Here is a 15,168-nt window from a genome sequence, read left to right on the forward strand (position 1 = left end):
GCCTTCCAACGATTAGTTCTTTGATGGATCGGGCGCTTCGGGATATTCATACCTGGGCATCTAATGTCGGGTTGAAAGTCAATGCGGAGAAGACGGATATGGTCTTGTTTACAAAGAGGTACAAGGTCCCAAATTGGACCAGGCCTAAGTTAGGAGGGGTGACCTTACAGGAGAAACCTTGCACAAAATATCTAGGAATCATCCTAGACAGTAAGCTGTCATGGAAGCTCAACATGGAGGAGAGGGTCAAGAAGGCCTCAACGGCACTCTATGCATGTAAAAGAATGTTGGGGTGTACATGGGGCCTATCGCCCTCTCTTTCTTATTGGGTTTCTACAGCGATTGTAAGCCCTATTTTATACTATGGAGTTCTTGTTTGGTGGAAAGCCACATAAAAAACAGCATACCTCAAAAAATTAGAGGGGGAATGCAGACTATCGATGCTTAGCATTACGGGAGCCCTGAAAACAACCCCGACGGCTGCACTGTATGCCATTCTGCACATTCCACCTGTAGACCTGGTAGCAAAGAACAAAGCGTTAACGACCGCAACCAGGCTCGGTGCTTCGGGGCAGCTTGAGCGCCGACCATATGGCCATAGTAGTATAGCGTCATCAATCACAAGACGAACAGACTACATGATTCCCTATCTGCGCTTCGAGGGAGATCTTAAGGCCACAATAGAGGTGGACGGTTGGCGCAAGGGTGCGCAAATGGCGGACAAGGCGATACATGTGTACACCGATGGTTCCAAGGTAGTGGAAGGAGTAGGGTCTGCGGTATACTGCGCTGATCCGGAATTAAGCAGATCCTACAGGCTGCCGGATTACTGTAGCGTTTTCCAAGCGGAAATATTAGCCGTAACCAAAGCAGTAGAAACCCTGGAAGAGAATAGCTTAAGCTGCAACCGTGTTAACTTTTATATTGACAGTGAAGCAGCAATTAAGGCAATAATCTCGCATAGCACAGCATCTAAATGCGTGTTAGAGTGTAAGCAGTCTCTGGAGAGAATCGGGACAGGGAGAAGCATACATCTATATTGGGTCCCAGGGCATATGGGAATAGATGGGAATGAAAAAGCGGACGAACTAGCTAAAAAGGGCGCATCCTTTGAAGCTTGCTCAGTAGACGTCCCAATTAGATTGGGCGAGATTAAGGGAAGGCGAGAGGTGCACATGATCAACCAAGCGGGAAAGGCGTGGGTTCAAGCGCGGTGCTGTAAAGTATCGAAGATTATGTGTATGTCTTACAACCTTAGACTAACACAGTTGCTTCTATCATTAAAAAGAGAGGACTGTAGACTCATGCCTTCTGGCGTCACATGCCTTTAAATCAGGCTTGGTCAGTGATAGCAGATGTAGGAAGTGCGGGTTGGAGGAGGAAACGATCGAGCACGTTCTGTGCTCGTGCCCTGCACTTGCCAGGCTAAGACTCCAGCTATTAGGAGTGATACAGCTATCAGATCTAGAAGCAGCAAGTGGCTTAAGTCCTAGCAAGCTTCTAGTATTTGCCAAGAGGACGGAGTTATTTTATAACATAGGTCCTGGTTTTTGATAGGGTTTTTCAGTTTGGTCGTTAAAACAAACTTCTGGTAACACCCAGGACTCAATCAGTCTATGTGAGGTCCTCATGGACCGGCCAGTTCAACCTAACCTAACCTTGCTTTATTTAAAGAGCATGGTGGTAATGTCAATTGAGTAGAAAACTACATATGTATATGTAAAATACTGAATTTCTGTCCTGCTTTATCTTTAAAAAAAAATTAGTAAATGTAAGGCGCGATAACCTCCGAAGAGATCTAAGGCCGAGCTTCTCTTCCAATTTGCGTCGTGCTCCTCTTGATTTTCCCTACAAATTGGCCGAACGGGACCTACATGTTTTATGCCGACTCCGAACGGCATCCGGAGCGCTTGCTAAACACTGCCGAGGGGCGACCCCGCATAGAAAAATTTTCTTCTAATTGAAAAACCTTATTTCTAAAATTTTGATGTTGCTTTGCCCGGGGTGCGAACCCAAGGCATACGGTGTTTTAGGCGGAGCACGCTACCATCACACCACGGTGGCCGCCTATCTTTTACCTGACAGAATTTTCCACCTAACATACTCAAGATTTGCGTTTTATCAAAATTGTACTAAACTCCAAGAATATTAAAATGTTTGGCTGATAATAAGTATGTGAGGAGAATTTTATTTCGGATCGGTTCCAAAATTCGCATTGCGTTCGTCTATACAAATCTGACCATGGAGCACGTCAGCAAAGCTATTAAACTTTATTCTCGTTTTTCTCAACCGTGGTTAGATTTGAGGAAGTCCATGTATTTTTTTCATAAGTAGGTACCATGAAAAATTGAACCCCAAAATATTTTTAAAAAATTTTAATTTTAAGGGTACTTTTTTTTAAAAAGAAAATTTTTTGTACTTTTTGTTCAAAAATTAATTATAAATCAACCGTGAAAGATAAATTGGTGAAACTTTGAGGGTTTATTTTTAAACGTTCATATTTTATTAAAATATTTTTATCTTAAAAAAATTTTCTTATTATCACATTTTTAATTAACTTTGAAATTTTTAAAAGAAAATTTAACTGACTTCGCGGCCTCAGAATTGATATTCTTTTTATGAGTTACATGCAATATTTATTTAATATTAATATTCCAAAAGAAAATTTTGATGATCGCTATTAGTTTAAACAATATGAATTTTTTTATCACAGCACCTCGCACGCTAGAACTAAAAATTGGTTTAGTTTGTATCCTCGCGACGATTGCAACACAGTCTGTCGCGTTTGCGCGTGGCGCCTGGCGCCCACGCGCTGTGGTAAACATTTCACATTGTTTTTGTTTTATACTGCAACGTAGCATGTCGTCTGGTCGCGCACCGTTCTAGCGTGCGAGGTGCTGTGATAAAAAATTCATATTGTTTAAACTAATAGCGGTCATCAAAATTTTCTTTTGGAATATTAATATTAAATAAATATCGCATGTAACTCATAAAAAGAATATCAGTTCTGAGGCCGCGAAGTCAGTTAAATTTTCTTTTAAAAATTTCAAAGTTAATTAAAAATGTGATAATAAGAACATTTTTTTAAGATAAAAATATTTTAATAAGATATAAACGTTTAAAAATAAACCCTCAAAGTTTCATCAATTTATCTTTCACGGTTGATTTATAATTAATTTTTGAACAAAAAGTACCAAAAATTTTCTTTTTAAAAAAAAGTAACCTTAAAATTTAAATTTTTTAAAAATATTTTGGGGTTCAATTTTTCATGGTACCTACTTATGAAAAAAATACATGGACTTTATTTCTGTGATCAAGTGGTAAATGGGGGGTCCAGTTCACGTGATTTAACTCAGCGGGCAAGGCAGGTGAAGAGAGAAATCTCCTAAGTCGTCACTGAATGGTATAGCCGGTCTGGAACTCTTTTCTAAGGCGGCTTCGTTAACAGCGATCAAAACAAATAGTTGAGGTATCAATAACAACGCCAAGGTGTACATATGAAAACTTAAATGCATTTAAGTAGTATACAACGTATGTAAAACTACGTAACAGCGAATACAGATGAAGGACACCATCTAAGTATGACAGGTCATGCCATATATACATACATATTACATACACACAAATTTTATCAAATTTATTTCAAATTCTTTAACAGACATCGCTCAAGCGCCGGATTACTATCTACAAATTCCAGCAATCCAACAAAAAGCAAAATAAACCAATTACGCTTAAATATTTTAATTCACTTATTTAAAATATGCATATTATAAAGCAGCACTCAACGCAGAGTACACTCCAACTTATTTGAGCGCAACTTGAATTCAATTACAATTATATTTGCGGATTTGTCGAGCTTTCACTAGGTACACATTTATATGAAATTTACATACACAGCACAGCGGATCTGTGAACGGAAAAGTTTATGATGAAAATTTTAAAAGTTCTTTTTCTTAATTATAATAAGAATTTAGCTAGAGGAGATTAAGGCTGAGCTTGCCCTGTGGTGCGTTAGTTTAAATTAAAAATACAGTTATGACAGCTGGGCTGCATCTCCGCTGCAGAAAATTGTACAATATCTGAACTTGCATTTAGCTATATTATTAAACTGTCTACTTTTACCCACTGATGTGGAACCAACACCTTCAACACCACTTCTATCTAGTCCTGCCCTATAGCAACTGCAACTTTCCTCGGATTCCCGTTAGAGGATGTTGATGACAATTGGTGATTGATCGCACTTTGGATGAGGAGAAGCACTGCTGTAACAACAACTACAAACCAGTGGTATCATCAGCGCAATACTTCGTAACTTTTTGTCAACCAGTATCCTGGCAGCCAGTTCTGGACCCGTGTTACGTTTTACGATCCGTGATCGAAACTTATTTTTTAAATACCAACGGTGGATTAGATTAATGACATATGTGTGTTAACAACAACGGGTACTCATTAGATCCATAACTTATGATTTTTAAAAATAGTTTGAAAGTTGCATAGTGATCGGTTGAGTGAAAATGGTTTTCAGTTACTGGTCGTATAACACGATACGTGGCCAGATGTAGTTACCGACATTACGAAGTGTATTTTAACTACGTTTTTGTAACCGGTGAGATTAGACATGTTAAGCTGTAGAACTGTTATTTTTTTAGAGCTGCTTTAAAATTTAACTGCAGAGTAGTTGTCTACCTCGCTTACATCTTTTCGAAGACTTCTCTAGCCATATTATCAGCGAGCAGTGACATAGATAGATAGATAGATGTTGTGAGGTTAAGCACTGCGACCTATTGGTCTATTGTGCCCTCAATTCTCTTTACAACACTCCATCCAAGCCGAGTTCCCTGAGAAAATCCAAAATGGTTCCCGGCTTCAGAGAGTGTATGTGACTATTTCCTAGTTTGGATGATCCTAGGATTCTAAGTCTTCGTCTCGCGACTGCCTCACATTCCTTCAGGATGTGTTCTGCAGACTCATCTTCGACATCACAGAAGCGACAGAGGCTACTAGCTGATATGCCCAATTTATGCATGTGACTCTTTAGCCTACAGTGACCTGTGAGTATACCTGTTACAATCCTAAGGCTACTTTTTGGGAGGTTAATCATAGCCTTATATCGCTTCGAGTTGTACCCTCCTATTAGTGCCTTTGCCTGCCGAAGTCCTGGACTCTCGCGCCAGTGTTGTTCTCTGAAGCACGCCTCTTTTTGTATAAAGTCCTCCCTTATTGTATGTGACCCTATTGGCACCCTAGGCTCGGGTCCTATTGGCTTTCCGGCCGCTGCCAACTTGGCAAGCTCGTCGGCTCGCTCGTTACCATCCACTCCTCTGTGTCCAGGTACCCATGCTAGACGGATGGTGTTGTTGACTCCTAGATTGTTTAACCTCTCCACGCACTCAAGGACTGTTGATGATTTGATCTCAACCGAAGCTAATGCCTTGAGTGCAGCCTGACTGTCGCTGAGTATAACGATTTTCTCGTTGGTATATCCCCGCTGTAAATTTATCTCTGCACACCGGCTTATGGCAACAACTTCGGGCTGGAAGATGCTCGGATATTTTCCGAGTGGTAGGGATATTTTGGTTCGGGGCCCGAAGATCCCCGCTCCTATGCCCTCCGGTGTCTTCGAGCCATCGGTGTACCATATTATAGTGTGTTCCTGGTGAAGCGCTTCAATCCTGGAGGTGTCCCACGTACACGGTCACCATGGTTGTTCTTGATGCCCACGCAACTGCTCCGTACACTATGATAGGTCTCACTATCATAGTGTACATCCATCTTAGGATCTTTGGGCTGTATCCCCAGGATCTTCCTGCAATACGTCTGCACACGATTATTGCTCTTGTAGCCTTTGATATGGTGTTGTCGACGTGTTTCTTCCATAAGAGCTTAGAGTCAAACGTGACTCCCAAGTATTTCACCTCAGACGTGTACTCCATCTGTACTCCATCCATTGTGATTTGCCTAATCCCTTCCAGTTTCCTTTTCCTGGTAAAGGGCACAATGGATGTCTTGTTAGGGTTGATGCTTAGCCCTACCTCAGTACACCATTCTTTCGTTAACCTCAATGCCCTTTGCATTATGTCGCAAAGGGTGCTCTCAAATTTGCCCCTTACAATGATAACAATATCATCCGCGTACCCCTGACATCGGATTCCGTTGTCTGAGAGCCTCTGTAGAAGTTCATCTACTACCAGGCTCCACAGCAGGGGTGACAGGACGCCCCCTTGTGGACATCCTTTCGTTGTTTTAATCTCTACTGTACCGTCCCCACTTGAGGTTTCGGCAATCCTCGTGCGCAATAAGGCGTTTATCCACATACGGATTGGACGCTGTATCTCTCTTCTCTCGAGTACCCGATTCACACTTTCGTGTGTCGTGTTGTCGAAAGCCCCCTCTATGTCCAAAAATGCGCATAGAGTTATCTCCCCGCACTCGAGCGCACTTTGGATTTCTGTGGACAGCTGATACAGTGCATTTTCTGTCGACCTGCCTGTTCTGTATGCATGCTGATCTTTATGTAGTGGCACTCTAACGAGAGCCTTTGATCTAATCTCATGGTCTACAATCTTCTCCATTGCTTTGAGAGCAAAGGATGTCAGGCTTATAGGCCTAAAGGACTTAGGACTGGAGTAGTCCTTTTTAGCCACCTTAGGTATAAAGACCACTTTTGCTCTTTTCCACACCATCGGGATGTATGCCAGTGCGAGGCTATCCCTCATAATCCTGACCAGGTGTGGGATCAATTCCTCGCCCTGCTGCAGAAAGGCTGGATATATACCATCCACTCCCGGAGACTTGTAGCTCTGGAAAGACTTTACTGCCCACTTAACTGTGCCATCGTTGAAGAGTTCTTTAGCGAGGTTCCAATCTGTGGGTGTTGGTCTCCCTTCTCGAGCCTCCTCCGTTGAGGTATCCGAGGATGCGTCCGGGAAATGAGCTGCAAGCAGGGCACGTGCTCTTTCTTCCTCAGTCCTTGAGTAGGTTTCATCATGGAGCTTAATTGATAGTCGTGTCTCCCTTTGGTCCTTGGCTAGGGCTTTGTGGAGCCTTGCCGCCTCTGGAACCTCCGAAATACCCTCGAAAAATTTCCTGAAGCTCTTTCTTTTAGCTTTTCTAATCTCTTTGTTATATGCTGTTAGATTCGCTGTGTATTGCTCCCAGTTTCCCGTGCGCCTCGCTTGGTTAAAGAGTTTGCGCACGGTTTTCCTCATTTACGAGAGTTTCCTCGACCACCAGGGGGTTTTATTTCCTTGGCCTTTGGATTCTCGACAGCTAGAGTTAAACGCTTCAATAATGACACGGTTGAAGTTATTAACTCTTGTCTCCAATTCCATATAACTTGTTCCTCTGTTCCTACTATCTATGATAGGAAGATTTCCCTGTATTATGTTCCTGAACATGTCCCAGTTTGTGTTCCTGGGGTTTCGCCTTGGTGGTCCTTCTATGGGCATAGCCCCGATGACGAACTGGATAATAAGATGGTCCGACATTGAGGGTTCAGAGGAAACCCCCCATCCAGAGACCAGCTCATCAGCCAGATCGTTACCCAGGGTTATGTCCAGGACTTCTTCTCTAGACCTAGTGATGAAGGTTGGTGAATTCCCAACGTTGTATATGCTTAGGTCATTACTAATAATAAATTCAAGAACGGACTCACCCCTCGAATTGGTGTCTGTACTGTTCCATACCTCGTGGTGCGCATTCGCGTCGCATCCCATGATCAACGGTATTTTTGCCCATCTGCAGTATTCCGTCAGTTTCTTCACACCCTCTGGAGGGACCTCATAGTTGTCTCCCGCAAAGTAGGCCGCTGCGAAGACGATGTCTGTTGACTCTCCTTGTGTTACCATCGTCGCCTGAACTGCTACGAGGTCTTGACTCATAAACTCTGTAATGCAAAAATAGTTAATGGAGTTGTTAAGCACTACACACGCTCTTGGTCTTTCTTGAGAAAGATCCCAAATTACCTTATTATTTCTCTCTTTTAAGCCTCTCACCTGACCTTTGTACACCCAAGGTTCTTGGATGAGTGCTATGCCCAGATCTTCCGAGGCAAACCTGCGTGCTATTACTGCCGAAGCAGCTTTAGCATGGTGCAGGTTGATCTGGGCAACCTTTGTGTATGGGCCGGTCAGTGCTGAAGCCTTACCGGCTCGTCCTCATCGGACAGTCGCGGGTTTCCTCTCTTCTGTCCTCCAAACCTAGGTCTTCTAAGTTTAGACCTTCCAGGAGCTCCTCTGTTGATGGAGCTTGCGTATGCTCTTTACCGGTGATTAACCCGGTTGTTGACCCTGTGGCTGACGAGACACTGGTTGGGCACTGGTTGGATGTTGCTGCCCTGGATGTTGTTGCTACCTCCTCGCTTTGCTCCCCAGTGCTCTGGACTTGTCCTGGAACGTGGGGTTGTTCCACACTGGCTGGGGCTTTTTGCTTCCAAGGTCTGACCGGGACGAAGCTGAACCGGTAGTTCACCTTGAAGCTAGCTTCCTTTATTTTAATGAACGATGCCTCGTCAATTGCCATGTTTACCCGCAAGCCCCCCTCCTCAGCACTGCTGCTGATTATACGCCACATCCCAACATTTAAGAAGGTGTTCTGTGCCTTCAGCAGTTTAAGTGCGAATTCTTTGTCGCTACTTCTGGGGAGATACATAGTGACGGTGTGCGTCGGCGGTATATCATCCCCTTTCCTCGTAATAAGGGCAGGGCCCTCCCAACTATGCAGAGTTGGTGTGACTCTGTTCAGCCATTCGGCTGTTTCCTGATCCTTGCAGTCTACAAGGAGTAATCCTGGCCTAAAGTACACGCCGCAGAAAGCCAGAGATTGCTTTCCCCATCCCTTCGATACCTCGATCATTATCGAGTCTTGCAGCCGCGTCAGCTCTTCCTGGCGCAAGACCTCCGCCGGGTATTGCTTTGGAAGCACCGCCATCCGCATGCTCTTTAAGGCATCCGAGTAGCCCTGCATTTTTGGCCTCCCCTGCGCAGTTGATGTACCAGGTGCTGGCAGCGGCGCATTCGCTCTTCTCGAGGTAGACGGTGTGGGGTAAGCTCTCTGTCCCCTGGTCTGCGTTGCGTCCTCCCGTCGTGCCTGACCTCTTCTTCGGTTGTCAGCGGGAGCGCTTTGCTTCTCATTACGGCTTTTTTGTTGATTCCCGCGGTTATGTGACCCGCGGTGATGCGATGCGTGCTCGCCTCTTGCCGTTTCCCTCTCACCCCGCCTTGATTTCCAGGCGGATGGGTTCTTCTTGCTCGGCCTCATGTGTTGCAATGCCTTCTCGCGTGCACTGTCCGGGGTCCTTCCCTGCTTCAGGTATCGAATGTACCACTTCTTTCCTGCGCCACTTAGCCCGATTCTTCTTGGGTCGTCGAAGCCACCTGGCTCCCCCAGTTCGGGCCAGCTCGCACCATGGCGATGCTCTGTGCCAGAGTCCTCGAACGACGATGACCTTGCTCTGGCATTCGCACTTTCCTTTGGCGATCGTCTTCCGCGGTCTAAACTCGACCTCTTCCTTCCTCCGTCACGTTCGGCTTTGTCGTCCCTTGACTTGGACCGTCTTCTTTCCCCTGGGTACTGGCGATCATGCACTTCACCCAGGTGTCTCTTAGCTGCTGACTCCCTGCTGCTATGGCAATGTCTCTCCCTTGAGGGTGAGCGTTTGCGGTTTCAACTTTCCCGCTTCTCTTGCGTCTCCTCTCGGGGTCTCCTTTGCCGGGTTTCGCAAAGGCTGTTGCTGGCTGCGATTTTTGCCTCTGCCCGGCTTGGCCCACTGGTGGTGATTAACCCACCATGCTGTGGTTTGACGCTGCTCTCCACTTTCGTGGTGCTCTGCCCACTGTGCTGCTGATTTCTGCTGGCTGTGTTAGTCTTCACGGTGGTGATTAACCCACTGTGATGTTTGCCTTCGCTACTCGTCTTGGTGGTGCTCTGCCCACTCTGGTGCTGGTTCTTGCCTGCCGTGTCTTTTTTGACCTTCTTGACCGTCTCGCTTCCGAACGTTTGGTCATCGTCGTCCCTGGCATGCTCCTTAAAAAGGGCAAGTTCTTCCGCAGTCAGGTTTAGGTGGCTTAGGGAGTAGGTTCTCTCGCCATGCTTTTCCCTTCGGCGTTTGTTGTTACCGCCACTCTTTGCTGTCAACTTGCTATCCCTCCCTTCAATTTGTTTTTGTTGTTGTTGTTGGTTTTATTTGTGTTTGTATTTATCATCTTGTTCGTACGATCACATGCCTGCCGTGGCAAGCGTAGTGATCTATTCGGTATAATAGGGGAACTCGGTTCGTCCACCGCGGCAGAGCCCCTTGACGCGGTAAGGCCATAGTTACTCCCCAAGGTGGCCCGGTGTCAGGGAGGCGCCGTTATAATACAGCCGGTGTTGTAAACCTCCTGGCTGCAAACCAGTCCAATGGGCACGGTGTCGCATAACACCCTGGATTAGGAGGTGACAGTTCCTAGTTACCGCTCGCATGCGCGACGAATCAGTCGGATGTGAGTAGCGAGGCTGCTCCCATCCGGCCGACTCGCGACAACTTGTGATCGGCGTAAGCCCCTGCACCACTACAAGGTGCCTGTCCTCGCAGTGACATACATTGATAAGTTTTAAAAACGACAAAGGGGTTCAGCCCTTTCAAATGGAAATCTGATCAGTGGTGCAACGAGAAGTAGTCTTTAACCATTGCATGGAGTGGCTTGGCCCATAGTGCACTGTGGGTCTTCGTCAACATCAGGTTGTAAGCATGAATTTATTTTATCGTCAATGCTTGCTGAAAAACAGTCCCACAAGTCATATACTCATAGTTAAGCGAGTTTGTAACACTTCAGAAAGTACAAAAACAACAGCAAACACAATTTGCCAGTTTATATTAATTAAAGTAAATGTAATAAAAACAAAACATCTCCGTGAACTCCAAGCTGAGTTTCAGGCCTTCTGTGTGAGGCTTGTACAGAACAAAAAATATGGGGCATTCCACACCAGCTCTTGCTAATAATGGATTTTGCATTATCGATTTAACTGAAATTTTTATTTCTTTTTTTCCCTCGAAAACGGCTTTTGTGAATTCTTTTATAGATTTTATTGCAGCTAATAAAAAGATATGAATCTTCTAAATTTTCAATAAATATTTTTAAGAACAAATTTTTATATACATTAGGGTGGGTCGATTTGTATGGAAGAAATTTAACCGATATCGCGCCATCGATTTTTCTATAGTATTTGGGCTCAGGAAAAAAAGTTCCACTACGCATACCCAAACAAATTATTTTCGAGCCTGCGAAATTTCATTTTTTTTTTTTACTTTTTTCGACTTTGATTTTTAAAGTTTTTTTCATGACCCAATTAAAAAATTTTCATTTTATTGTAAAATTTTGTCCGCTAAAACCGTCGATAAAGTTTTTTGAAAAAAAAAAGAAAAAAAATATATATGAATGTACATGAAAATTGTACAATCAGATGAAAAGTTTTTTTAGTAGGTCATGAAAAAAACCTTAAAAATCAAAGTCGAAAAAAAGTAAAAAAAAAAAAAATGAAATTTCACAGGTTCGAAAATTATTTGCGTAGTGGAACTTTTTTCCTGAGCCCAAATCCTATCGAAAAATCAATGGCGCGATATCGGTTAATAAATCGACCCAGTCTAATATACATATTTAATTTTTAAATAATCAAGCCTGTGAAATAATTGAATAAAATTTGAAGCCACAGTTTAGGATTTGCTTAATTCAAGAAGTTTTATTTGATTAACGAATAAATTATTGTTACGAATATTAGCAAAACTAAGGGGTGCTGCTATCTCTAAGCCGATGCTAAGCAGTGGCGCGAATTCACATCAATAATTCAATCATTATGTATCTACATAAACGAAACAATAATTGCGTCTACACATATGTACCATGTATACGAGCAGCGGAGAGTCAATGCACAAACACATGCATATATCTGAGATACTCCTGAAAGTATGCAATGAGAAAAGCTATAAAATTGTGCAATTGTAGTTACAGCTGAGAAGTTTGAGAGCTGATGGACTAGTAGATTCTGGAAGCGCCTAGAAGATGTGAACGTTTAAATCAAAGAGTATAAAAGGCGACAAGTGTAGAGGCGCTGGAATTCAGTTTGATTTGAGTTGTCAAGCAGTTACGACTAAGACGATATCTAGCGAGCAATGGCAGTATTATTTTGAAAGTCAGTTTCCTTTAAGCTATCAGTTTGGTTATTAAGCTATTCGTTGCACAGTTTCAGTGTTATTGTGAAGTATTTTAATAAAGGCCATTTTTCCATTATTCAATATTGGAGTTATTTATTCAACAGTTTAGCGATACGAACCTAGCAAAAGGGCAAATAAGAGGATTTGCAGAAAATTCGTTACATTATTTTGTTTACTGTTCGAATAACAAACAAAAATAATAAGAAACAAACACTTGTTTTCTGCCACACACATACATACATGCACACATATTTTTTATATCTTTATGTTCGTGTTGAGTTTTTGAAAAAAAAATCAAAACAAAAATTTATTTTAAAATAAGCTATCCATCAAAAATTTATTGTGTAATAATTTATTTATAAATAAATTATTTTTGATCGAACATTCGTCTAAGTAAAAGTTTATTCGAATAATGCCCATAATTGGCAGCGACCGTGGTGTGATGGTAGCGTGCTCCGCCTACCACACCGTATGCCCTGGGTTCACACCCCGGATAAAGCAACATCAAAATTTTAAAAATAAGGTTTTTAATTAGAAGAAAATTTTTTTAAGCGGGGTCGCCCCTCGGCAGTGTCTGGCAAGCGCTCCGAGTGTATTTCTGCCATGAAAAGCTCTCAGTGAAAACTCATCTGCCTTGCAGATGCCGTTCGGAGTCGGCATAAAACAAGTAGGTCCCGTCCGGCCAATTTGTAAGGAAAATCAAGAGGAGCACGACGCAAATTGGAAGAGAAGCTCGGCCTTAGATCTCTTCGGAGGTTATCGCGCCTTACATTTATTTTATTTTTTAATAGTTTTATTAACCGTTAAATGTATATATTATTTATTAGTTTCAAATACCTTGTTTAATACTACTCAAATTTGAATCGAACCATTTTCTAGATTTGTGAAAACCAAAAAACTTTTTAAATCTAATTCGAGAAATTTACTCGAATTTGAAAACCGAAAAATGGCTGAATATCTTTGTGAAAATGTTCCCCACTTGACTAAGTATTTTTTATTGTATTTTGGGCAACTGCCTGAAAACTTAATTCACTTCAAGTGTGATTGTTTTTATGCGTTTTCAAAGGTAAAAAAGAATTTTAAGAGTGTCTGGCAGAACGGCAGGTTTTTCCATTTAAAAACAAAAAAAATCTACTGGGTTGCATTCAAACTCTCACTGATAGAAAAACCTTGACTTTGTATGTGGTACAAATCGAACTTTTTCGAGCTAGTCCGTAAACTAGTTTCACTAACAACAAATTCGATACACTTTTACTTCGACCGCATTCATTTACAACGTAAATATAATATACACGCACACACTCATAGCTGATTAAGCTCGTTTTACAGTTCGTGCCGCTGCTTTATCATTTACTTTTTGCCTTACAATGCAAATTCATTGAATTAATTCAATTTGCATAACGCAGCAATCATTCATTCAGCACAACTTAAAGAAATTCAAATAGTAATTTGTTGAGTTAAGCCATGGGTGGGTGGTGCCGGTAATGCAGGGTGTGGGTGTGTGTGTGGTTGGCGTTGTGGTGCAAAGACTGATTTCACGTACCGTTGGGGTGTGATAACTTCGCTTGTCATCTGCTATTTGCTTTACTTGGTTGGTTCGCATGAATGTCAAAGTGTAGGAGGTGTCATCTTGTACACGGCGATCGTGGCTGTGGCTGGTTCCTGTATGTACTTGTGTGTATGTTAATATGTGTGGGTATATTAGAGTGGGCTGTCAAGTTCGTCAACCTTACATGAGGAGAAAGAGAGAAGAGATAAATAAATGTGTTGCAGGAAGAATTACAGCAAAAATTGATCCAGATCATACTCGCAAAACGGCTGTTCAAAGAAGAGGCGGCAGCTCTTTTCCGCAACATCTCGCCTTCTAAAGCAGTTTCGACTGCCACGGAAACTATTATTTTTTTCCACTCCCCAAAAGGTGTTTTGAGTTAAGTGTGCTTTCTAACTTGAAGAAACCCGAAGATTGTGAGAGGTGAGAGAAATCCCCTGCGCACAACAAAAATTTACATCTTTATTAATACAACTCGCGATTTAACCAATGAAAGAGACCAGAACAAGAAGTAGTCGTTATTCTATGGAAATTACGTTAGTCAACCCTTATTATCCCACTTCTGACCCGCTGGTATTTATACCTTTTTAGGCACACACCTTCTCCAACCACTTTGTCCCTTTCCTTACATGAGACGAATTCTGTTCCATATGTAAACGTATTAAACAGGCAAGACTCTGGCGAACGTACTGAACGATCACGTGGGGAAGGAAAATTCGACGACGAAGAAGGGAAGGTTGGAAGATTCGTTCCCAAGATAGTCGGACAAGTACCTTACTGATGCTTGTCCCTGTTACGCAGCGTATCAATTCGGTATCACTTCCCAAATGCTTTTGCTTATAAAACCAAAATAAAGGTTGTGGCGTGATCATGCGCGGATATATCAGACCGTTGAGTTTAAATACGGAAGATGGCAACATGAAGTTTTACATTCCAATACGAACTGTTTCACTCGATCATTTCAATAATACCTTCAAATACTGGGATATTGGGCCCTCAATCAGATGAAGCCAATAATTAAGCGGACATCTGTGTCCTTTGTTTGTTGCAGTGCCACTGAAACTAAGTTAAGGAGACGATGTGTGGACTCGCCCAGCCCTTGATCCACACTCTGCAATTTCTTTTCGGGTTTGCCCGCAAACTCTGCAAGACAAATAGATACCAAAGTAACTGAGATTTTGCTTAAACTCATGCGCTCAGCCCACAAGGGATTTTGAAGCCTTACATGAAATTTCAAAAAACGAATTTGCAAACGAATGCCTTTCTTTCCCATACTTCTAAATTAGAGTGCTACTTATCGACTAGGGTCCCACCTCCATACTCAAGGGCCTTCCAAATAGCACATCATTTTATCTCATTTCATCCCATTTACTAAACGAAATCACTACTTAACAAAGTCGCTGACATAAACGATGTTGTCAACGTCAGA

The 15,168-nt window shown here is 42.6% G+C and overlaps 1 protein-coding gene across 1 annotated transcript in view; it reads right to left on the reverse strand.

Annotated features, from left to right (window-relative positions):
* LOC137248891 (hybrid signal transduction histidine kinase M) overlaps window positions 1-15,168 on the reverse strand; it is an 82,303-nt gene that overhangs the window by 59,445 nt on the left and 7,690 nt on the right. The window lies entirely within an intron of this gene.

This window comes from Eurosta solidaginis, chromosome 4, assembly GCF_040869045.1.
Source record: "Eurosta solidaginis isolate ZX-2024a chromosome 4, ASM4086904v1, whole genome shotgun sequence".
Classification (NCBI taxonomy): domain Eukaryota; kingdom Metazoa; phylum Arthropoda; class Insecta; order Diptera; family Tephritidae; genus Eurosta; species Eurosta solidaginis.